Here is a 27,349-nt window from a genome sequence, read left to right on the forward strand (position 1 = left end):
TGGGTTTCTGGGAGTCTGAGGCCAGCCTTCTCTACAGACTGAATTCCAGGATAGCTAGGGCTACACATAGAAACACTGTCTTGAACAAAAAGAAAAGAAAAGAAAAAAAGAAGAAGAAGTCATGCTGGTACTAATGTCATATTCATGAGATTTGGTTTTCTAGCTAAATAGATTATTTGACTAATTCCACTTATTTTGAAAAACTTTATACATGGTTATTGAGAAGTGTACCCTGAGTTTTTAAGCAAAGTAGTCTTTCTTTTAACCCATTGCTATACAAAGTAAAATAATTGTACTATGAGACATTGAAATATCCAACCAAAATCTATCAAATTTGACTTAGTAATATAGACATTGTACTCCAATGCATATTATTGAGTACCTGTTTTATATGACTACATCCTAAAATGTGATAACAGTTACATGTATTTGTAAATATGCAAATTCACTGGATTATACACTTATTGATTTATGAATTGTGTTATGTGTGAGGCATAGTTCAAAGAGGCTGCCTGAAACACACTAGATAATTCCAAAGTAAAGTTTTATAATGAGAAAATATACACTCCATGATGAAAAGTTAGGAGCTCTGACTAAGTACCAAATAATACTGTTTGGCATTTTGGGATCTAAAATGATATGAAATATAAGGTTTAGAGAAAGTGGAGAGATCCAGGACTGCACATCTATGGCAATCATCAGTACCATTTCTCCACCAGGGAACATTTGCACACATCCCCCATCATAAAGGAAAATGTCATTAAGATAATCCACCAAGAATCTTGGCTAACCAGTCACGATACACTCATGTCCCTCAAATAATGTTGGGCACAGTATTCATTTTAAGAAAGGCAGGTATGTTCTGGTTGGCTGTTAGTCAACTCCATCTCTCTTATCATGTAACCTGTTCAGTCTGCTATGGTGTGCAGGAGTAGACTGCCCTGGTCACACAGTGGTGTGACCCAGGGAACATTTCTGCCCACAAATCCAGAACAGTTGAATTTAGTACTGAGATTGGCTCAGTTTGTTCTTGTACAACTTCTACTTTTGGTGGCCCATTTTCAAACCCAGAATCGAGTTTTTCCAAAAGATAAATTTCTAACATGAAAATATCCATATAGATTTATTAATCATTAATTAGACAAAATTGAAAGATTAAGTAAAGAGAAATAATAACAAAGCTCAATTAATAGAATGTTTAATACTTTATGCCTCCAAACTATTATTTTAGACAAATACCTTAAAAATTACCAGATATTGGGGTTGGGGATTTAGCTCAGTGGTAGAGCGCTTGCCTAGGAAGCACAAGGCCCTGGGTTCGGTCCCCAGCTCTGAAAAAAAAGAACCAAAAAAAAATTATCAGATATTATCAGATGTTAGATATTGAAGAAACCTAGTTTAATCATAAATAAAACAAATGTAAATGAATCCAGAAATTACAGACATAGTACATGGAAAAATTATATCCTCTTACAGATGATTTTTAATGAAACTCAAAGGTTTAGAATTAGGGTAATGATTAATAACAATGATAATATCAATTATAAGACCATAGATACAATATTTTAAAATAGTACTCTATGGTGACAAATTTGGCTTCTTTTAAAAACACAGAAATATTATAAGAATATGTTTTTGTTTTAATCCTAGGTGTGGGATATAGGACTGTTTCAGATTGTCACAACAGCTGACTATGATTTGCCTCATGCTCTACAAGGGGCATGATTTTGTAAACTGTAGATAGTTTCTGTGATTATGTGATGTTTGGAATTCTGGGAACATTTCAGAGAGTATATAAATGCTAGGAATCCAAGAGGGGTGTAGGTGGTTGTTAGTTGCCATTGGTTGCTGTTTGGTCATGGTTGGTTATGTAGTCCTGTGTAAAGAAGAAACAACAGCAAGAAGAAATTAGATATCCTGACAGTGAAGTTCAAACTCACCCCAAGGAACTCAATGCCCCTAATCTGCAGGAAGTAGTCTAATGATAATGCTGCTCCCTTTGCAATCCCTGACTTTATTCAGGATCTTTTTCCTCTTACCCCTCTATCCTTTTTTCTCTTCTATCTAGTGTTGGAGGGTTGAAAAAGTGGAAGAAATAGGGTGAAGAGTGGAGACAAAGGATCTCAAAAGCCAAAGATAGCTAAAGTTCTCAAAGTCCAATTCATAGTAATAAAAAACTATAAATAAGAAAAATATGTAAATACATAAAATGTCCAAGTTAGGAAGATGAAAATGATCATAAAACTAATCTAAAAATCACAGAAAATACTTCATGTTAATAAAGACATTTATATTAATATCACTTAATGAGTTTAAATTTTTCAATAAATTTTTTTTATTTATTCAGTTTATATCCTTCTCACTGCCCTTCCCCCCAGTCATCCCCTCCCCCTCCACTTTCCTTCTTCTGTGAGAAGGTAAGCCCACCCATCTGAGTATCCCTTGACCCTGGTACATCAAGTCTCTGTTGGGCTAGGCACATCTTCTTATCACTGAGGCCAGACAAGGCAGCCTAGTTAGAACATATCCCACAGACAGGTAACAGCTTTTGGGATAGCCCCAGCTCCAGGAAGATCAAGCTGCACATCTGCTATATACATGCAGTGGTAGGGGTAGGGTCTAGGTCCTCTTTGGTTGGGTGGTTTAGTCTCTGGGAACCCCAAGGCTCCAGATCAGTTGACTCTGTTGGTCTTCCTGTAGAATTTCTATCTTCTTTGGTGCTGGCAATCCTTCCCCCAACTCTTCTGTAAGAGTCTCAAAGCTCCATCCACTGTTTGGCTGTAGGTGTCTGCATCCATCTGAGTCAGCCGCTGGAATGAGCTTCTCAGAGGCTAGGCTGTTGTCTGCAAGCATAAGAGAGTATCATTAGTAGGGTCAGGGACTGGTGCTTGGTCATAGATGGGTCTCTAGTTGGGCTAGTTATTGGTTGGTCATTCCCTCAGTCTCTACTCCATTCCTCATCCCTGCATTTCTGGTATATATGATAAGTTTTGGATGGAAAGTTTTGTGGGTGGGTTGGTATCTCTATTGCTCCACTGGGGTTCCTGCCTTCAAGGTGGCCTCCTCAGGCTCCATATTTCCAGTGCTGTGAGTTACAGCTATGGTCAACCCTCCCTCCATTGATTCTTGGGAGTGTCTATCTTCTATCCCAGGTCTCTGACCCTCCACCTCCCCATTCCATCCCATGTCAGACAGTTGCAGATTTCCATTCATACTCATGACCATCTGGCCATCTCTCCTGCTCCTTTCCACATTTGATCTGGAACCCCCAATTCCCCTCTCCACCCCTCCTCCTACCCAGTCCCTCCCTCTATCTGCCTCCTATGACTATATTACTCCCCCTTCTAAGTGAGATTCATGCATCTTATCTTGGACCTTTCTTCTTATTTAGCTTCTTTGGCTCTGTAGAGTGTTGCATCAGTATCCTGTATTTTATGGTTAATATCCACTTATAAGTGAGTACATACCATGCATGTCCTTTGGGGACTGGGTTACCTCACTCAGGATAACATTCTATTGGTCTGAAAAATTCGTGTTGTCTTTGTTTTTAATAACTAAATATTATTCCGTTGTGTAGATGTGCCACATTTTCTTTAACCATTCTTCAGTTGAAGGACATCTAGGTTGTTTTCAGTTTCTGTCTATTACAAACAAGGCTGCGATGAACATAGTTGAGCAAGTGTCTTTGTGGGATGTTGAAACAGCTTTTGGTTATATGCCCAGAGGTGGTATAGATGGATCTTGAGGTAGAACTATTCCAAGTTTTCTGAGAAACCACCAACTTGATTTCCATAGTGTTGCACAAGTTTGCACTCCCACCAGCAATGGATGAGTCTTCCTCTTGCTTCACATCCTCGCCAGCATGTGCTATCACTTGAGTTTTTGGTCTTAGCCATTCTAACTATTGTAACATGGAAATTTTGATATAGAAAAATAATACAAACTTGCCAACAATTTTCAAACTTGTTCTTTCAGTAAGAGACAGGAACAAAGAGGGAAAAGGAGACATAGAAAGAGAAATTGTTAGCTGACTTTTAGGGAAAAGTAGAAAGAATCATACAATGCTTTAAAAATTACATAAGAGAAATAATCACAGATTCAGAGTGAACTGTAAAGAATGCTGCTAAGTTTGCACATCATGGTGAATTTAAAAAGAAAAAACCATGAAGAATGTCTTAACTATGAAGTTTGTTTTAATTTTCTCCATAGTAATTTTTAAAAAATAAAATTCCCCTAACATCTTGTAAAAGAAATGTTGATTCCACTAGACCCATGAGAGTCACAGGAGCACTGCTTACACTAGGCAAATGTCAAAGGTGGGCTAGTTACCATGCCAATAGAACTTGGATTTTCCTGGCTGGGTTGCAGGAATGCTTCACATTTGTTCAGTTAATTGCAGTCCCAGGACAAATGGAAGCTTAAATGTAGTAAATGTGAACACCAAGTATAAATAGATCTTTGGTTCAAGAAAGTAAGAAAAAAGAAATGATAAAGTTGATTATATTAGCCCTGGCCTGCTTCCAGATGTGTTGGTTATCTTTCCTCAGCTCTCAAGTTTCTTCTACCAGGATTCAGGGATAAATGGAGATTCGTTCTTCCAGAGTGCAGTGGTAATACCTACAACACTGGAGTAAGAATCTTTCCACTCTCCTCTCTGTGAGTTGAGTGAAGGTTTCATCATCCAGTTCCCCAAGGCCACGGGAGTCCCAGTAATTACTGAGACCCATATCCATTGGGTTACCATGTCACTACTTTCTCTTTCTGTTTCTCCAGCCTAACAGACAGTGGAATCATCTTCCTGCTGAGCTTAAACTTAATATTTCTTATTATCCCTTTATATCATGATTTCTGCAATCAACGGCCACCAACCCAACCCAAAGCCAATTCCCCAGTCTCGAGGTTGTTTCCAACCTAGCAGAACATATGCTGTGTCCTCCCCTTCTCTGCTTCCAACAGATCACTCAGATGTTGTCTTCCAACTTTCCTCTCAACTTATCCTGTTATCCCAGCCACAAGCTCCAGCAAGCATTCCTTTGGCAACCTTATAGCCAAGCCTGCCAGAGAAGCAAGTAGACCAGCAAAGCTGGTAGGCTAGCTTCAGATTTTCACACACTTTCCTTCTTCAAAATTCAATCCCCTGGTGTCATCGCATCTCTGAAGCAGAATACCTCCTCAATCTTTGCCCCCATTCCCAGAGGACTAAGCAGATCATGGTAAAACATCCTGCTTTCTTGCCCCCCTGTGGATCCGCTCACACTCTCCAGCCTTGTCATCTCTGAATGATTGGAAACATATTTTACTTGTAAACCACAGTGGCGATACCTGTCAAGATCTTATAAGAATTCCCTAAGAACTACCCCATCCTCCTAAGAGCACGAAATCAAGTGCCCTAGTTATGTTTTCTATTGTGATGAAAGACCATGAACAGAAGTGTTGGTGAGGGAAGAATTTGTTAGGCTTACACATTCACAGCACTTGTCATCATCGAAGGAACTCAGGACAGGAACTCAATAAAGAGGGAGCCTGGAGGCAGGAGCTGATGCAGAGGCTATGGAGGCATGCTGCTTACTGGCTTGTTCTTCAAGGCTTGCTCAGCCTACATAAGAAAGAATAGAACCTGCTTAATAAGAATAGAACTTACCAGCACAAGTGTGGCACCACCCACAGTGGACTGGGCCCTCCCCTATCAGTCACTAATTAAGAAGATGTCCTGCAGGTTATATAAAGCCTGATCTTATGAAGGCATTTTCTTAATTGAGGTTCCTTCCTCTCAGATGACTTTGGCTTGTGTCAAGTCAGTATGAAAATATCTAGCATACCTAGGAATTAAAACATCCTGATGGCAATGACCAGATATTGCTAATTGAGTTGTTGGCCAAAGGGAACCAACCTCCAATGACCCAGGCTGTTGCCAAGACTATAGGTTGCTCTCAACAAACTGATGGCAAGGCCTTATTGCTGAAGACAACACCCACACAACTCATTGAACATGGGGAAGTTGAGCTGGGGCCTTAACTTCTATATTTAGCATCTTTGGTAAAGGAAGACGCTCTGCGTGCTACCAAAGGAGAAATGTAAACACCAGGCAGAAATCCTTTGCTCTAGAATGGTGCACTGCTTTCTACCACCAAGATACTTTAATGCAATGGTGGCATTAAGCATATGGGAATAACCCAACCAATATATGATTTAACTTGAGGCCCACTCTACAAGATGGAACCCACACTAGATACTGCTTGAGTAACCAGAAACTAGAGAATAGATAGTCCAGTGGCATAAGGGAAAGGCAGATACTGTTGTCAAATTAATTAATTAAATAATTATAGAAAATAGAGAAACAGCAATACAATGACTCCTCCTGATATTCTACGTTATTCACAGATTCATGCTTTGCTAAACCATTATCAGAGACGCTTCCGGCTGCTGTAGATGGGAACAAATACAGAACCCATAGACAGACAATATTTCAAGTGTGCAAGACCTTGGAACATTCAGTCCTAAATCAGATGTCTCCATCAAATTCCTCCACCTCAGGGAAACCTGCCAGAGGTGATGAAGAACACCAAAAAATACAAGGCTCTCTAAAACAACAGGATAGATGCACACATTGAACTAAGCAACATTTACAAGGCCTGCACAGGAGGTCTGCACCTACAAATGAAAAGAGATGTGGATACATGTCCCATCCCTAAACTGGTATATTTTATATAAGGTATATTATATATACATAAAATATAAATATGCCTTATATAAAAAGTAGATATATGTCCCCACTAAACTGGTATACATAAATAATATATTATATTATATAATGTATATATGTCTTATATATATTATATAATATATTATATAATATAGTATATAGTACATGTATGTATAAATGTATATATAATAATATATACTATATACTTATGTTATATGAATTATATATAAAGTTTAGTGGTTTTTTAGAATTTTTAAGTGTGCCAAACAGTAGGTCTCTGCGTCTATATCTTGAGCTAATTTCCTTCCATTTGTATTTTCCTGTTCCTATGTGTTATTTTTTGTTTTACTTTGCATTTTATTTTATTATTTTCCCTTAGAAGCCTGTTTTGTTTCTAAGGAAAGACAGAAGGTGGTGGACCTAGATGAGAGAGGAGGTAGGAAGTAGGATGAGAAGAGGAAGGGGAAATCAGGATATACTATGCAAGAAATAAATAAAAAACAAAAAAGGAAAAGAAAAGTAAATAAATAAATAATAAAATGGTAGTACAATAATTGCTATGAAACAGAAACTATCTTGAAGCCCCATCAAAGACTTGGATTGTAAAATTAATTAATTGTAAAATAACCAAACAATATTTGATTTGACTTGAGGCTTACTCTCCATGATGGAACCCACATTAGACACTGCCGGAGTCATAAAGAATCAGAGATTAGATGGTCAATGGACATAAGGGAAAACCAAATACTATCCAATCAATCAATTAATCAGTCAATGAAATATAATTGAAAATCACTTATTTTTCAATAAAATTAAGATCTTAATTATTTTGTGGGCAGACTGTTCATTTAGTATTGCTAATGAATGAAATACATTTCAATTTAAAAAGGAGAACTAATGCCACATCTACTCTGGTACTATATACAAGGAGTAGAGTCCCAGAATTCCTCTTACACATGATGTACTTTCCCTTTCTGCTAGACTTACTGAAACTTTAATAAATTAAGAGTGCATTTATTTAAGTCATGCAGTATGGTATTTTATGTAAATATATCTTATAAATACCCTGTCAAAAAATTAGTATATCATCACTTCACATAGCTACTGTCTGTGTTAGAAACACTGACTTTCAACAAGCTTCAAATTTACTACACATTATTGCAATTTACCACACATAAATGCTATTGCCTGCATTTGCCAGACACTATACAGAGAGAGAGAGAGAGAGAGAGAGAGAGAGAGAGAGAGAAAGAGAGAGAGAGAGAAAGAGAGAGAGAGAGAGAGACGGAGACGGAGACAGAGACAGACAGACAGACAGACAGGAAGACAAAGAGAGACAGACAGAGAGACAGAGTGACAGAAACAGAAACAGAGAGATAGAGACAAAGAGAAAGAAAGAGAGACAGAGAGATAAAGAGACACAGAGAAAGACCTCTGTGAAACAATGTCTCCATCATGAAGTCCCTCCTCTCAGAGCTCAGGGAACCCTGAGTAAGAGATAGAAAGGGTCTAAGAACTCAAGGTGATAGAGGACCCCAGGAGAACAAAGCCCTCTAAATCAACTGAATGGCATTTACATGAACTCACAGAGACTGAGGCGTTTCGTACAGTGCTCTTCACTGCTCTGCACCAGATTCCCTGCATATATATTATAGCTTTCGGCTTAGAGCTTTATTAGACTCTTGAGTGTGTGAATGAGTTGGTCTCTGGTATGTGTGACTTCTTTTGGGGTTCATTCCCTTCTGTAGATATTCCTTGTCCAGCTTTGATGTGATTGTCTTTGTTTTTATCTTCTTATATTTTATTTTGGAACATTATATTATTATTTCTTGGAAAGCTGTTCTTTTCTAATGAGAGACAGAAAGGAAGTAAGTGGGAGGGAAGGTGGTTAGGAACTGGAAGGAGGGAGGGGAAACTGTAATCAAAATATATTGTATAAGAAAAGACTGCTTTCAGTAAAAGGGGAACAAACTAAACAATAGAAATAGACTGATTATGATTATTATATTCAATAGACAGAAGATTGCTCTGTCAAAGAGATGGACTATTTCTAAAGAGAAACTTTTTATCTCTGAGCTTACCTGTTCATGGGCAGCTAGCAAACAATCCGTGATGTGCCATTGGTTCATGGAAAGTAGCTTAGCCTGGCTGGAAAGCTACAATTAAATTTACCAGACTTTCTTACAACTAAGGTTTTGTTGTGATACTTCTGCCAATCAATAAAAATGCCCCTGAGATCTGTAGAAGCAAAAAATAAAAAATAAAAGTGAATCCATAGGTGTTGTGGATTGGTTCTGATGCTATTTGTGTTAATTCGGCTCCCAAAACCACACAGGAACCCACACATCTGTGCTGAGAGGGTCCCTGTCCCCGGTTGGCTCTGGTTGGTTGCCAGTGGCCAATGTCTGGGCAGGGAAACAGAGGTAGGACTTTTAGGATTTCCAGAAAACAAAAATAGGAGTGAAGAAGAGGGCATTTGGCCATGACAAGAACATAGGAGATGGACTATACCAGGAGGATGCAGGAGGGAGAGACAGCTGAAATGTAGGTGCAAAGCACTGCCCAGAAGGGTTCCCGGTAGCTAGGATAAAATACAGATTTAGTAAGTGACAACTCAAGAATATTGGAGGGGCGTGTATTAGCCATAAATTAATACTACACATAGGTACATGAGGGTGAAAGGTCATTGAACAAATAAGGAAAGGACATGTCAAAGAAATATTGGAGACACAGGAAGACAACTACTGTATGAATACTGTGGGTATGCAGTACATACAAAAAACAAATTGAGAGGAACAGAGTGAATGCTGGTGTTTAGGGCCTGGGCAATATACGGAATGGCAAAGAAACTGCTGTGAACCACGGTTTGATGGTCGCTTTGTAGAATATCATCCAATCAACTGTTAAAAGGTGGAATGGAGGTTGAGTGAATCACTGTGCCTGAGAGAACAGACAGAGCATCCCCACCTAGGCTAGGATATACATACCACTTGAAATCATATCCCATCTAGAAGAGGAAAGAAGTCCAAAGATTCACTCCAAAACTGCACGAAAACTTACAATATCAAAATAATGAGATAATGGCATAAAATATAATGGTCAAGACCTAATAAAATGCCATTGGAAAACAGGACAGAGATATTTTTAATAATAATAAAAATGTGTTCTGTCCATAAAGGACCATAGGGATCTCCTTTTTGAACAGTGGTCTTGATTTTTTAATTAAAATATAATTATATAGTTTCCCCACTTTCTGTTTCCCCATCCAACTCCCACATACTTCCCTTTACTCTCTTGAAATTATGGCCCCTTTTCTTTAGTTGCTATTACTCAGGCCCAGCTGGTGCAGCTTCAAAAACTCCTGGCCGTTAATGCTCAGAGAACATCAAGAAATAGGGAACGGGAAGCATGTAAGAGAGGACCAGGAAGTCTTATGTGAGAAATGGCAGGGAGGCTTCATGGCTAGACACGACCTGAAAAACTACACCACCAACAGGCAGGCTAGGGTGGAAGGCAAAATGGTGTTCTCCACCCAGCTCAGAGAGTGCTCTGACGAGAGAAGGAGTAAGTATACTTATCGTGTGCAGTAAGTATACGCACAGACACAGGTATAGAGAGGCTGCGGTCACGTGTGCCATGTACACTCTGAGGGAAGGTACTCAATGCACAACTTAGGAACGCTGGGTGTATTTTATGCATCTGAATCATGGAGCAGATTGTTCTCTACAGCTGAATAAGGAGGCAGCTTAGTGCTGTACTGTTTCACAGGAAGGCAGGTTTAACTAATCTTAGTAGGAGGTCTCTGTAGGTCTCTGTCCTGAGCTCTAGGGATCCAAGAGAAAGAAGCTGTGGTTGACATCCCCATCAACATTTGCATTCAGATTAGAGAGATGTTTTGTCGCTGTTATGAGCCTCCTAGGAGGTAGGCTTTGACATTCCTATAGCCCTGAGACATTAGGGTCCTTGACCTAATAACTACTCATAGAAGCCATGCAAATTCCCCCAGGATTTCATCAGTTCCTTACACATTGGTTCAGGATTCCATTCATCCCTCAGACATTAACTCAAGACTTCCTCATCTCCTCACAGGGAAATCTCACACGGCCCCATCCATAAAGAACTACAACTAAGGAAGGCTGAGAACAGGAGAAACAGTCCTCCCCAGGGACGAGCTGCCTAGTTGGCTATGCAGTGCCAACTGGTCAACTCTAAAATCAGAATAAAGATTTCTGAATTCATATTTTTTCTTTGTAATTGAGTGGGTGGCCTCGTCTTTAAGACAGCTCCAGAACCCGTACTGCCTCTCATGTCATTGAGGAGTCCTCGTCCATATCAAAGACGGCCAATTTGAATATTTGCAAAGTCATAGCATATACATTTTATGGTTAAGTTATAAAATATTGCAGCTTTCATATGCTCTCTTGGATTATGGCTCTCAGCAAAGTCAGGTGTCTGTTCTTCATACACTCTCACAGGTCTGTGTGAAAGCCTGGGTGCTGAGGAGCGGAGGACCTCCATCCAATATCTTATGCCAACTGGCTAGTCAATGTTGACTAGTCAAATGTACAGCCATCCTTCGATGCATGTGTTCTTTGTCCAATTTATTGCTCACACACCTGAATGATAATTCGACTCAATCTTGTAGGAGACCCAAGCTGTGGGAGACCAGCAAAAGCCTCAAAATTCTTCACACGTGGAAACTAAAAACTGCGAATATTTGTTCGCCTTTTAAAGAATTGAGAGTAATTTGTTGAATAGCAATATCTATGTTCTGCTAGGTAGTTTTTACATAGTAATAATAGGAATCTCTTAAACCTTTATCATATATTTTCAAATATGATATACATTTTATCAAATAGTATTGTCAAATGAAGTAACTTCCAACACCATGGTTGCATTTTTCATTCTACATGATTATAGTTACACATATTTAATTTTACGAAATTATACACATTGTCTCCTTGACTGCTCTATTACAAAAAGAGATGCCATTCTAACTCTATAAGGAGATAAGGAGACATTTCTCTCAAATATTCAGGATGGAAAAATTATCCAGACTGACACAAAATGGGTAATATTGTGGTTTTCCTTATGACTTGAATTTTTAAACATACCTAGAGTAGCATTTTTTCTATTTTACTTTTTATATCTCTTTTCATTTTAAAAGGAATGCAAGATAAAGGATTATCAAGGATTATGTAAAGGAAGAACTACTTTATACCCAGAAGGACAAGGGAAGACAGCCTAACTGCACTGAGCCAGTGGCTGTCTTCTATGGCTCTTAAAGATGTACATTCTTGTTTTGAATAACAGATGTGGAGCTCACCACCTATTCAGTCACTCAGTGGAACCATTGAAATATTTGCAAATAACCACATTCTTAAGGAAAAGGGAACTGAATAGATGTAAATTTACCATGGTTTAAGGATTACATGGATTAGCAGTTTTATCTAAAAAGTAAACTTGTGGGATTTTTACTAAGGACTATGCTGCATAGAGTTACTTTTATTTCCTCTAATCTTCTTTTATATACTTATAAAAGCAGAAATAAATAGTTCAGCAAGAAATACCAAAGAGTAAAATCTTACATGCCCTATAATAAACCGAATGCCTTTCTATTTTTGAACAACATAAGGGTAAGACTAAAGCCTAAAGTCGTGTGGAAATTTAGACTCTACTAAAAAAAATTCCATTCTTATTTATAGGAGCACATGGTTTTTAAATTTTTCTTTTTATACCTTTTTTGTATCATCACTCGGTCTCTTTTGTTTCATTAATTAAGCTTTTGCTTAAGCTTTGTCATAAAGGCTTATACAGAACCATCACATGTTGTCTGAGAGCTATAGCCTGAAGTTTAAATGACAGAGCTTAAAAACAGCTTAATTTAAGAAAAAGTTTGGAAGGCATGAGAGCACTATTACTATAAAATATAATAATGCTATTATATGTTTATATATTAGATATAATTATGTTTAATATATAATATATTGCCATAATTGTAATATAATTATATTTAATTGTGTTTTATATTATATAGTATATATCTAACTATGTGTTAATAGGGAGGGTGCTAAATCTATATTCCAAGAATTTAGAATTGTTTTTGTTGCTTTGTTTGTTTTTTAAGTTGTTCAGATTGACATCTGTCTCATTTTTATTTGGCATTGTAGAACTGAAAGCTAGAGGAAGGAAAATGGAAGAAGAGATAATGAGCTTTTGGACTTGGCTCTCAGTTCAAGGTCTTTCCAGCTTTGTCTTCATGGGAAGCAGTGAATGATGTCCCTGTGCTTTCAGCCTGAGCTGAGCCAGTAGAGTACGAAGTGACCATGCTCCTCTTTGTTCCTGTAAGAAGGACATGTTCAGTTCTTTGTTTCTTGAGCAGCTGGCTTTATGACTATTACTAATTCTATGATGTGTTATTCTATGTGAGTAACAATATATTTAAATTTTCCTGTCCTATAATGTGGCAGAACACTCCTCTAATGAATAAAGATTTTAGGGGACCAATCACTGGGTGAGGAGTAGGAGGGACTTCCGGGTTGAAGAGAGGGAGAGGGAAGGCAGGAGAAAGACTTGACTTTGGACAGGAGAGAGGGAGATAAGATGGAAACTATAGGAGAGGAGGAGGAGCCAGAACCACACAGTCCTGGGAGCCATAAGTATTGGGGATTTCTTAAATAGATGATTAAATAGTAAGTAGGGTGCATCTAGATGTGTAGCTTGTGTTTATATAAGTTGAATTTTGAGTTCGCTGTGTGAGCATTTTGTGGGTTGAAAATTTACTGATATAAATCTGACTGATAAATTCCAACCCCTAGAGGTCACAGGGATTTGTGACAGCTAACCACATAGGGAGGGGTGGATGGCTGGAATGGGACCAGAATCTGCAACAGGAGAACCATGAGTTGGGCAGTCACTGCATAGGGACCGTGCAGACTCTGGGGCTAGCCATGGAGGCAGCGAGACCACCCGGGCCAGAGAGTAGCTGCCATTAATGTGAGATGGTACATTTTTAACTATTTCCCACTATAATATAACTTTAACAAACGTTGACAGAAGGGGGACAAGAAAATTTTAAGGGAGGTAGATATCCTGATGAAAATATTCTTGAAAATCAATGCCGAAAGAAAGGGATCGATGCTAGATGGAGGTCACAGCTTCTTAAGTACTTCCTGTTTCCCCATTCCAGTGATCATTAAGTGGAGAATTCTTTGTGAAATTACCAATTTCAAGCTTCAAGAGGGAAAGTTAAATCAATAACTGCTGATTAGCCTTGTGTGTGATTCCAAAGCTCATTTCCTTTAAAATGTTTCGCTGTATTAGTGAGTAATTATACCACTTCTCGTTCACCTGAAAAACTATGACACTTCTAATCCCCACTAAAAGGCCACGTATTCTGTGACAGTCTGCACTCTCAGAGACGGTCACCATTTTGGCAACAATGAAAGACATTGTTATATCCTGTTTATACCTCATGTTACTGAGATCATGATTTCCAGAGAATGAGGGATGATTAATCTTTTTCTTTTTAATATAAGGACTTCAGAAGTCTGGTCCATAGAAAAAAGAGACCATGAATTTGAAAGAGATAAATGTGTGTAGGGGGGGGTGTCAAATAGAAGAAAGGAATGGGGGAATGATAATGATTATACCATAATCACAAAGAATAATTTAGAAATCCAATGAATGTTTGTTGAATGATCTCTCTCTCTCTCTCTCTCTCTCTCTCTCTCTCTCTCTCTCTCTCCCACACACACACACACACACACACACACACACACACACACACACACACATATATATGTATAGATATATACATATATATATATATACATCTTCTGTGCCTTTCATGGTATTAAATGACAACAATGGTTATGTACATATTCCCCAGAACATAAGGGAAAGAGCCTTTATACATTTCTGGACCACATAGCATACTAATTTTTCTACTTTTTATAAAAAATATTTTAAATTGTTATACAAACTTATAATTTACAAGCAATTGACTAGCATTCCAGTTGTCCCAAGCTCTTAAACTCTTACTGCTGTGACTGAACAGCTTTAAGTCTTTTGGGCTCTGAGGTTCTTTTTGTCTCACTTCTGTTGCTATGATAAAATACCCAAAATGAAAAGCAGCTTAGGGGAGAAAGGGTGTCTGAGACCTAAAACTCCAGTGTATAGCCCATCATTGAGTGGGAGCAACAGCAGGAGAATCAGGCCTCAATCTCATCACTTTCATGACCCATAGCAGAGAGATGCAAATGCTTGCAGGCCTTTCTGCTGTCTTGTTTGTCTGCTCTTATCTAGCTCACTCTTCTCTTACACCATTAAGGATGCCCTGCCAAGGAAACAGAACAGATCACAATCCAACATCAACTATTCAAAAGTTCCCCACAGGTGTGCCAACAGATAAACCTAACACAGGGAACTTCTCAGTAAAATTCTTTTCATAAGATTCTAAATTAATATAAAGCTATTGGCTGTGACCCCTCTGGGGGTCAAATGACCCTTCCACAGGGATCACATAAGGGATATCCTGCACAACATATGTTTACATTACAGTTCATAACAGTTACCAAATTACAGCTGTGAAGTAGCAACAAAAATAATTTAATGGTTTGGGGGTCACCAGAGCATGACAAATTGTATTAAGGTATCATAGCACTAGGAAAGTTAAGAATCACTGTTCTAGACCCTGTCAAGTTGACCAGCGCATCACAAAGGTAAAACTCAGACTCTGCTTAAGGCTGATGTATGTCTTGATTTAGGACTTTAACATCATAGCAGAGCCAACCTTTCCAGCTGCCTGTTGGGTTTATTTTGAATTCAGGAAAAGTCTAGCTTATTTCAATGACGTATTTGTGAAAGTCAGCTCCACTTTGAATCATTTCTTTTGATTAGCACAAAGTCGGTTGATTTTAAACTTTAATCTTCAAAATTTTTTCCTTTTGTTCCCTGATGCAGCATACTGATGGGTAGGGTATCATATTTTCTCCACAATGATACCCTCAAAAGGGAAGGAATGAAGTGTAGCAAATACACAATTGGGATGTTTGAGGATCACCTTAAAGGTTCATCTACTACTATTTATAAGATCTGTCTCAAAATTTGTTCTGTTGTATGACTTCTCACAGGTGAATGTACACATTTTTAGTAATACCAGAATTGCCACATCCTTTTGGCTGTCTCTCATCAAAGGAAAATGTCCTAGGCTTTTGTCTGTTATTGTAATAGATTATCTGAGACCGAGTAGTTTGTAAATTACACCTTGTATTTTGTTTGTTGTTGACTTGCGGTTATAGATCCAGGAATGTTGAAGATTTGGCAACTGAATCAGATGGGAGCTTTGTACTATCTGATTGGTAGTTGAAAGTGGGCAACATTATTTAATTGTAACAAGGAATATAACTATACAGATAACTGATAGTAAGATATTGAGTTGTTTCTATCATAAACCTTTTGGAACTAGTTTGTGAAAATACCTCGAAAGAGGTTATAACTTCAGACTAGATAAACACTAAAATTGTTTAAGTAGAATGGAAATGTTGACAGTGAAAACTAGATTAAAGTTTAAGGGCGTGGAAGAAACTCTATTAAGCCCTGGGCCAAAGGCTATTTAGAAATACACTCATGCATTGAAATTTTAAATAAGGCCGAATTAAAATATATAATATATGGAATTTGTTTACTGGGAAACATTTCACAACCTCAAAGTCTACAGGCTTCTTTTAGACACATTAGTCATAGAAAGGGAGATGGAAAAGTTGAGGCAGACGGTAATAAAGAGTACACAATTTTGAATAAGCATGTGTTTAAAGCTCCGAACAGAGCCAAGTAGGCAGCGAACTTAATTTCCTTGATTTTCTTAATAAGCTGAGGCCTTTGCAGTGAGACAGTAGATATGGTGCCTTATGGGCAAGACTATTTGCTCAGTGTACTAGAGTTTAAAAATGCAAACTCATATTAAACTTCCATTTGAAATGAAAGCCCTACTTTGGAGCACTTCTCTCAAATAGAACTGCATAGAGGTGGCTTTTATTTAGTTCTGCCACATAGACACCTCAAGTCTACTAAAGCCATGGTCCAAAAGGGTCAGCCTCCATCATGAGTTGACAACAAAGTTTGGCATTGCTTATGTGGTAGTTTTTCATAACTCAGAAAAAATTCCCATTATGTATGGAATTTGTAGTAGTAGGGTCAGATTCTTAGAACAGATTCTCTCAAGCTTCGGTGAGAGTCAAGCTTAAGTTTAGACAAAGCCACTAGGATATTAGACATGCCATGAACATGACAAGTCTTCCCCAAGATGTTGCAGACATCAAGTGTTCTGTTCCTAGAGAGAAGCCGTGTGTACTCCATATACCAGAGCCATAGGGATAATATTCCCAAGCATGTTGTAGTACATATGATGCTACCACATGCAATGGATGCTTCATATTAAGCTATACCAATCCCTGTTTGCTTGCCTGGGCTTTGTTTTTGTTTTGTTCTAATAGAATGGAAATGTTTACTCTGTGCTATTGTGTACTGGCAATGCTTAACTTGCCTTTTGATTGTATTGGGGCATATCGCTAAGAAATTGCCTTGGGGCTTTTGAATAGTGTTGGTAAGATTTTCAATAATTGCTAAGATTATGAGGATTCTTGTGGTTGTGACTAAATGCATTTTTCTTTTGTTATTGATCAATTTTATTACCTGATAATTTTATATATGTATATAGTATATTCTGACTACTGTCTTCCCTATACTCTTTCTTATCTCCCTTTCTTTCCTTTCAGCCCCCTACCCTTCTTCCTTCTAGTCCCTTCTCAGAATCATGACCTTAGGTTCTGTTTTGTGGGTCATTTAGGATTGTCTGTGTGAGTATTGTGTTGGAACTGTCCACTGGAGCATGGCGAGGTTATCAATGTGTATACAACCAAAACAATGGTTCTTCCTCCCTAAATCCATCAGTAGGAAACAGTTCAGCAGTGAGGAGCAGGGCCTCTTCATTCATTAGCCACTTTGCTATCAATGTCTGACTTTTGACAGGCCGATTCTTATGCAGACATAGTATAAATGTCCACAGTACCATAGGTTCATGATTTCAATAACTGTGTCTTGCTCCAAAGAAGACTTTTTCCAGCCCTTCTCCTTGTCAAACCTTCTCACCACCCCTTTTTCTATCATGTTACCTCATAGTGAGAATGGTATAAATATTTTACTTAGTTCTGAGCACTCATCCACCACTTAAGAATCTTTGCATCCACTATTGTTCCCTGAAAAGACGGGCTTATCTGATTAAGGCTGAGACTAGCATTTCTCTGTTGGTATCAACAGATATTGAAAAGGCAGCTGGACTGTATGTAAATTTAGCTGAACAACAGAAATGACAGAATGCACTTTTGAAGTGAGCAGATGATAAGCCTAAGTGTACATTACTATGGTTTAGATCTGAAATGTGCCTCAAAAGCCCATGTGCTTGAATACTTAATCTCTTGAGGTGGGCACAGCTTTTGGAGTTTATAGAACTGTATTGACAGAGGTGGGTTTTTGAGAGCAGACCTTTGATGGTTACAACCTAGTCCTGTTTCTGATTCAGTTCCCTCTGCTTCCTAGTCAGCCATCATATATGACCAAACACTACACACCCTGTTGACATAGACTGAGCCCTATCTGTACCCATACACTTTGCACCATGTTGGAAAGAAATCTCTTGAAACCATGGGCCAAAGTAAACTCTTCCTCTTTTAGATTGCTTCTGTCAGGGAGTTTGTCACAGTGTTGAGGAAGCACCAATGCAGCGACTTTGACATTGACCACTTACTGAAGATGACGCTTCTCAATTGTTTTTGCCACATAAACATATTGTTTTTTCCTCCTCAAACCATAGCTATGTTGAAAGAGATACTTTAAGATTTACAAGCATTTTCTAAAACATTAATCCATTGATTTTAATATATTATGGAAAAATTTACCTGAGAGAATGATATTTTGCCTAATGGTGACTTTATATTTTCATTTTTCTATATTTATTAGGTACAGTGTTATATTATTTAATGTATAGCTATATAATTAAAGTTTAATACAAAGTATATTTTAATGTGAAATCTGTCTAATATTACTATTATCATATACTATAAAGAAGTACATAGTATTTATATAATAAGGGAAAGTTTTCTACTCATGATTTAACATTTTCATTATTACTAACTGTTTATGTTAGTGTGCAGCTATACATACTTTTTTACTTCAGTCAATCATGATGCAATATTTTCACCTTGACTTGCTGTTGCTTTGGCCAACTGTTCCTCAGATGTGTGGGTTCTTTGCCTTTGTAACTAATTCTTTTGCAAACACTTTTTTCCTTGAATTACAGTATTTTTTATAATCACTTTTATGCTGGAGTTCTGAAATGAAACAGTGTCATGAGGATTTTTGATTGATTTTATTGGGAAATAATATCCATCTTCTAAGAGCTGGACATCATATGTGCTATTTGTAGCTAGGATATCATTGCTTACAGGCCCCTTCAGTCAATGATCTGGGAGATATACGTGTTAACTCATGGGTTATATACATATAGGTATTCCTTATTTTAATTAAACTGCAGTGTTATGTCCAAATTTAACCAATTTTAAAACTTTTTCAATCTAAGTTTTCCTTTTCTAAAAAGAATTCAACCTTAATTCTCTTAGCTCAAATAAACATTTAACTTTTCTTAAATGGTATAGATCATTACAGGAATCATTGATTTATTTCTCCTTGAATTATAACGATGTCTTTTTCTGGATTACAGAAGATACTGGGTTGTAAGTGCTCTGTAATCAATGGCTTTTACAAAGACATTTTGTTGAAAATATTTGTTTTCATGTAATACATTTGTTCACCATTTCCCCTCCCTCATCTCTTTCCAGATTATCCTCACTTCCCCACCCATCCAACACCACACCTTCTTTCTCCCTTCTAAAGAAAACAAATAAAAACAAGTATGACAGTGTTTCATTTCAGAACTCTGACATTTAAAATGACCATAATGATGCTGTAATCCAAGAAAGAAACTGCTTGCAAAAGAATGCATTGGGTTAAGGTAACGGAGCCGCTGCGATGAGTGACACCTAGAGTGCAGCAGCTTGATGTAAAAAATACTGTATTGTAACTCCTAAAATCAAAAAGTATGTATAGTTCCATGCTGCTGTAAACACACAGCTAATGATAATGATAACAACTAGAAAACCTTTCCTAATTATAGAAGATGCTATGTACTTGTTCCTTATGGTCACTTTCCCACCCATCCAACCCCAAGCATTCTTTCTCTCTCTCTTTAGGAAACAGACAGATTAAAAACAAACAAGCAAACAAACAAACAGATCGGCCAGAATTTAAAAAGAATGAAAAGAAAGAAACAAGAAACAGATGTATACAAGCAGGAAGATAGAGAGACCACACACACACCGACACACACACACACACACACACACACACACACACACACACACACACACACGAACATGATGTATAAGCAAGGGATGGGTAAGGTAAAAGATGCTTAAACAGAGCAATAATAGACAAACCAAACAAACAAACACAAAGAAGACCTCCAAACTACTACTGAGTTTTGTTGGCCTTCTAAGTTCTGGGGACAACTTAGCTTTCTAGATCTCTCAATAGCCTCCTAAGGCTAACATAGAAAGCTGAGGAAAGGAAGGTCATTGGTGACAGTGAAAGATCAGAAGCAGACACTTCCTGTGAAATCCCATCATGCATTGTGCTTGTGTTACATCCCTCATTTACAAATGGCCAAAGTGAGTGAGTTTCAGCCCTTTACTCGAGGGCTGGGCATGGGGCCTGCCCTTATGTGTGGTTTACATGGAAAGGCAGACAAGAGCTCTCATCTCTAGCCAAGAAGCTATCTCCAATTGACAACCACTTGCAAAGGAGAACAGTTTTCTCTGGTGAAGTCTCACTGGGTATAAAAACTAATAAGACTTTTAATAGTCATTTGCTTATAGAATCAATGATCCAGGCATCTTTTCTGAGGAGCTGTGTATTTCAAATCGGGTAATTATTTAATCTGTGAACAAAAATTAATCTTCAAACATGTTTTTATATCTTCTCTTAAACGAGTAATCAAGAAGAAACAAAATTAGCAGAGAACCCGCAGCAGTGTGCACAGAGCTGAAGGTGTGAATGTGTGTGAACCTCTTCCTTCAGCTCTTAGTAACCCTCTCATGGGGAGAAACAGGATCTCCTAGGACTACAAATTAATTAGACCATTTTCAGAAGCATCTTAAAATTATATCTCATGAAGCTTAAAAAGGCATTAGGAGTGCATTAAAATGAACTGTGTAAGGAGCTAGTAAATAAACTCTATAAATGAGGTCATAATGTTTGTTTTGTTTTGTTTTTAATTATGAGAAATAATCAGAATTAGCAGTTTTCTCTTCTGGTGAGAGCTGTTTTCCTCCAGAGCTGTTTGTTAAGTCCGTTGATATTCTTTTACTTCAGGCATGTGCTGTTTAGGAAATTCAGCCGCCTTATTATCATGCAGTCTGCACAGTTTTGAGCAAGTTCATGTTTAGATGTGTGTGCGTGTGTGTGTGTGTGAGTGTGTGTGTGTGTGTGTGTGTGTGAGAGAGAGAGAGAGACAGAGACAGACACAGAGACAGAGAGAGACAGAGAATAATGTGTGAAAGAGAGTGTGTATGTGTGCATGTCCTTGTGTGTGTGATTGTGTGTATATTTGTGTGTGTGGGGGTGAGTGTGTGAATGTGTGTGTGAGAGAAAATAATGTGTAAAAGATACTGTGCGTGTTCCTGTGCATGTGTGTATGTGAATGTGTGTGTGTGTGTGTGTGTGTGTGTGTGTGTGTGTGTGTGTATTCATGTGTGTCCAGAGGAAACAAATCCCCATATCTGATGTGAGCACTTGGGATTGAATCCAGGAAACCATGAAAGTGAAGTACATGCCTCAATACCAGCCTGGGATAAAAATCATCTAACCGACTCCACCTTCACTTGTCTGCATTGAACTGGCAAACCATATTGTATGATCAGTGTTCACCTTTAAGATTCCTTCTGCATCCAAACACATTTTCGTCTTGTGAGTCTAGTCTCTTTTCCTGGCAGGAAACCACATGAAGATGATGAGCTTAGTAATCCCGTGGCTGTTAAGTGGTGCCAGAAAAGGATTGGTTTGTTTTTTTCATTTGCATCCTTCCCTCGGATATAGGATTATTTGACTACCTCAAATCCTTGAAAATCAATTCTGACCTTAGGTAAGAGAGATTTAAAATGTTCGTAGCACCCCAATCTCATAAACAAGTCATCCGAGTCTAGCTCCAAATGACACTGTGCCCTTAATTTTTTTCTGCTACTGTGGTCTGTACCTCAGCTCTTGCTACAAGACCCATATTATTCTCTGTCTCAGGAACGTGCTTACAACATCTCTCTGGGGTATCACGGAGTCTTACACTCAGGACTACTCCTACATTGCCTCCACCAAAGGCAGAATATTCATATCTGATCGTCTTTGCCTATGTTTCCCAGTTTATATCCTGGCTGTGATTTTTAAGCTAGTTTCTGGTTTCTACATACAAAAGATCGCTATTCCACTAGAGTCTTCTCTTCTAAATGAGCTACGTTGCCTCTAGGTCTCAGATGTGCTTTGATTGGTAGACATACTCTAAGGTAGACACTGCTTCTAAATGGGCCGTTTGTTAAAGAGAATCCTTTCAATTACTGAAGAAAAGTTAAAATGATGAATATTACATGTGCCTATTGGCACTGGCTTGCCTCCTTCGGTTTTTGTTATTCACATGTAATGTGTGTGCCCAGGAAAGTCAGGTGTCACAAAGGCATCTAAGTTGTACAGGGAAGGAATAGATAGTCAATGCTGCAAAGGAGAGGTCTAGCAATGACCCATGCTGGACCTTTATGTGCTGGGATGTATTTCAGTTAACAGGTGGTAGTTTTAGAGATTTTTGAAGATGAGTTTGTCATAATAAAATGAATGTGAAAGTGAATACACGACCTAAATGCTTTCATTCGGAGAAACTTAGATTTAAAGATAACACAAGAGGACAGAAACGTATCAAGAAGGACCTAGCATCTCTCCAAAAGACATGCTCCAACCACAGACAAAGAGTGTGGCAGAGCTTGAAGAAGGACAAAGAGAGCTGAGAACAGTGGCCTCTTGCTAGAACAGTACTTTCCTGTCAAGTTACTGAGTATTTGACTGTGTTCTTTTCTCTAGTTTCCTTACTGATGACTTACCATTCCAGCAGCCGTCTTGCATTATGAGGTGACCTTGGAAATCAAGGTCATATACCTATGTAACATAGCCCAAAATTAAGAAGAACCTGCATGCTAGTGAAACTGAAGTAGCCCTCTGTCTTGCTTTTTGAATTTTTTCCCTCTCAGTCTGCTCTTGCTTTATTTGGCATGCATGCCATTACCAATAAAAGGTATTACCCAGATTCTCTCTTACACAAATCAACTCTGGCAACAGTAGCACCTAACACACAGTTTGTAGGCAGCAGGCAGTTTAGTTCACTAAAAGAATGAAAATTCATAGGCAAATGGATGGAACTGGAAAGTATCATCCTGAGTGAAGTAACCCAATCACAGAAAAAGACACATGGTATGCAATCATTGATAAGTGGATATTAGCGCAAAGGCTCGAATTACCCTAGATCCACAGAACACATGAAACTCAAGAAGGATGACCAAAATGTGAATGCTTCGCTCCTTCCTTAAAAGGGGAACAAGAATACCCTTGGCAGGGAATAGGGAGGCAAAGTTTAGAACAGAGGCTGAAGGAACACCCATTCAGAGCCTGCCCCACATGTGGCCCATACATATACAGCCACCAAACTAGATAAGATGGATGAAGCAAAGAAGTGCAGGCTGACAGGAACCACATGTAGATCGCTCCTGAGAGACACAGCCAGAATACAGCAAATACAGAGGCGAATGCCAGCAGCAAACCACTGAACTGAGAATAGGACCCCCGTTGAAGGAATCAGAGAAAGAACTGGAAGAGCTTGAAGGGGCTCGAGACCCCATATGTACAACAATGCCAAGCAACCAGAGCTTCCAGGGACTAAGCCACTACCCAAAGACTATACATGGACTGACCCTGGACTCTGACCTCATAGGTAGCAATGAATAGCCTAGTAAGAGCACCAGTGGAAGGGGAAGCCATTGGTCCTGCCAAGACTGAACCCCCAGTGAACTGGATGGTTGGGGGAAGGGCAGTAAAGGGGGGAGGATGGGGAGAAGAACACCCATATAGAAGGGGAGGGGGAGGGGTTAGGGGGATGTTGGCCTGGAAACCGGGAAAGGGAATAACAATCGAAATGAAAATAAGAAATACCCAAGTTAATAAAGATGAAAAAAAGAATGAATGTATTTTGCACTAAGATAACTGTTCCTGAGATATTCTTGCAAGGTCCTCTTCAGGAGATAGAAGGTATAAATGTAATGACATCTCTATGAACACTCTGAAGGTGGGGAAGGGTATCTGCCGAATGCTATAGGCATTTTCAAACATGCTTTTTTGCATCTTAGTGTTTGAGGTGTCCATATTTTTCTCATTTGAAAGCCATATATCTGAAATAAGTATTATCACCCATGCATTCATTTTGGGGCTATTTATAACAATAATAAACACATATGAGTCAGAAAAATGACACACAGACAGCATTTCCTGTGGAAGAACCAAGAAGTGAAAAAAATAAAAATTATGTAAAACATTATGTAAAAGTTAAGTATTGTGTTAAACATTAAGAGCAAATACCAGAAAATGTTTCCATCCCCACCAGGAACACCAATATGGGTTTTTACTTCAGGAACGGTTCTGGTAATAGAAGGCTGGTGCATGTGTACGTCACTGGTTGGGTAGAGCCTTGTTTACACTCTACCATGGAACCCCATCATCCATCCTCTGACTGAGAGATGCCTAAGAAAGTTCTCCATTAGGCTTGAATGTGCAAAGCTTTCCATGGCCTTGCCTAGGCTTTTGTTGTCTAACAGCCTCAGTTAAACAATAATCGATTTACTTCCCCACATTGTTTCCTTCTGCTCTGCTATTATGCCATTCTCTGAAGCCCAACCATTTCTTTCCTTAAACAATATCGAACCTTTCAAAGCAAACTGGAGAGAAGGATGTGAATGTTAGCGATTGAATATGCATGGGAACTTTGATTCATACCCAAGACATACTTTGAGATTGAAGCTAGGAGCTAGAACAGACCTGGTAATCCTGATAATTGTTTGTGGAAGACATTGAAAATTCAGGTTGGCAATATCTGATCACATCCAAGGAGGGTTAATTTTCACTATTCTCTAATGATACAGCCAGAAGTAGGTGTATTATTGTTTCCCCTGCCCCGTGTGTGTGTGTGTGTGTGTGTGTGTGTGTGTGTGTCTGTGTCTGTGTGTGTGTGTCTGTGTGTGTGTCTATGTGTATCTGTGTGTGTGTTCGTCTGTGTGTGTATGTGTGTGTGGTGTGTGTGTGTGTGTGTGTGTGTGTGTGTGTGTGAGAGAGAGAGAGAGAGAGAGAGAGAGAGAGAGAGAGAGAGAGAGAAGGCTTATCTGAAAGAAGAACTTCAGACAGGGGCCCAGCACAGGGTGATGAATTGATAACTGGGTGAGACGCAGCTACTTATTTTGAAGTTATGGTCTCAAGATGGTGTAAAATGCTACAGTGGATGATCACACACTCAAGAAAAATAAGCAGCACTACATAGATTTGATGGTTATCCCTTCTTTTTAAATGAATTAGAACACAAAGCTGGGTATGTATGGAATAAGGGAGGAATCTGGGTAGTATTAGGGAAGGGGCATTATATGGTTAAAATACAATATCTAAAATTCTCAAAGAATAAAAATATTGTTTTAAATGCAAGGTCATCCACAGAGAGCTCCTTACTCCCATCCCTGGGAAGCTGTAAGAGATCTAACAGGGAAATAAGCTCCTCGAGAACAGGCTTCTTGTATGAAGACACAATGCAGGAGACACCTGGTGAGGGCAGTTGTCCCACTCAATGTAGTTTGGAGCAGACTCATAGCCAGTGAAAGTTCAGTGCCTGAGGTGAGGTACTTTGAGGTCCTCATAACTCAAGATTAATTTCCATCCCTGTCCTGTAAAATTTTATTTTTGTAAAAGTTCCACCTGCTCTACAATGCCCCTGATTTACAGCTGCTACCTCTTGGTCCTCTGCTATCCTCTTCTGCCTACAGAAAAGAGTCCTGGCCTACGGTAGGTCACCAGCTGTGGGGACAACTGAGCTGCACATTAGCAGACGTGATGCTTACAGCAGCTGGAGTTGGTGCCGTGATACATACACCAACTCATAGATGATGGATCGTCCAAATGCACTCACCACACGCCCCCTTCTTTTCACCCAGGGAATTTTATTATCTTCTCCAGATTTTTTTTTTGTACAATTTCTTTGTCTCTTTTAGAAAACGTTTGTGTTATTTTCTCTGTAGCTGATTCCAACCCTAGACAAGCTGTAGCTTATCAGGAGAGAATAGAGCTTTACATTTTATGGTCAAAACACAAAAAAGTGCAAAGGTAGAACCCGCAGCCCTACCTTGTTGGTTGCACAAATGATAGCCATGATTTTTCCATCAACTTTTTCCCAACTTCTATTAGTTGCCTTATGAAGAGCAACAACTTCCATATCTGGCTTGGTGTTTTCAGGGACTGGCATAGATCCTAGAGCACACATATAACAAATGCAGAGGGATAGCTTAATGAATGGATATTAGGCATAGCTGTGGAGACAGTTGTTTTTTTCTCCCTGTAATAATGAAAGGATTAAAAAGATTCATAGTTGTTCCAGGCAGCTAATACAATCCTATAAAATTATACAAAAAATAGCGAGCAAAGTAACATATGTGTGTGTTGTTTCATACACATATAATCATGTATGTCATTTCACATGTATCTATATAGAAACATGTATGTATGTATGTATGTACATTCGTACGTATGTATGAAATCATGTCATCTGCAGGAAGAAATGGATGGAAGTACAGCGCACCATGGACTGGAGGAGAGCAGGGAAACTACAAATAGAGACCATTTGGAATGAGGAGAAAGGAGAGAATGGGAGCAATGAAGAATAATGGATGGGTAAGCATGATGAAACCACACTTATGGATGTATGGGGTGTTATAACCGAATCTCTCTTACACCGTGCAGTTAAAATGTTAGCAGAGTACAGTGTCAAACAGAATCCCAACTCAGAAGCCTGGGTGACATGGTGAGTTCCCAGGCAGCATGAAGAACATAACTCCTTGTGTTATATGGTAAGTTCTAGATTCTGTAAATAAACAAGTAAACAAATTAACAAATTAGTCAGAACACACGTGGGGCTGGAAAGAGAGCAGGAAGCTCCAAGCGCTGATAGGCCAGGGGAGAGTGTGACTTCAGTACCTCACTCCAGCTACCAAAGTATCCTGTTGAGGAACTCTAAAAGATAGACTTATCAGAGTTATCACAGCTCCCATGCCAAAAAACAAAACAAAACAAAGCAAAACAAACCAACAAAAACCCAACCAAACAAACAAACAAAAACAAGCAAACAAACAAAAAAACAAAAACCAGCTCTCCTACAAACTCCTGGAAATCACTAGCTAAGGGCTTAAGGTAGCA

General features: G+C 38.6%; 1 long non-coding RNA gene across 1 annotated transcript; it reads right to left on the reverse strand.

The window, feature by feature from the left end:
* Positions 1 to 1,770: 1,770 nt before the first annotated feature.
* On the reverse strand, positions 1,771 to 26,478 carry LOC134486160 (uncharacterized). Its single transcript, XR_010064908.1, has 3 exons — positions 26,283 to 26,478; positions 3,468 to 5,596; positions 1,771 to 2,843 (listed from the first exon to the last, which is right to left on the reverse strand). It is a non-coding gene; the product is annotated as an uncharacterized LOC134486160 (long non-coding RNA).
* Positions 26,479 to 27,349: the final 871 nt, after the last annotated feature.

The sequence above is a fragment of the Rattus norvegicus genome, chromosome 3 (assembly GCF_036323735.1).
Source record: "Rattus norvegicus strain BN/NHsdMcwi chromosome 3, GRCr8, whole genome shotgun sequence".
Lineage (NCBI taxonomy): Eukaryota > Metazoa > Chordata > Mammalia > Rodentia > Muridae > Rattus > Rattus norvegicus.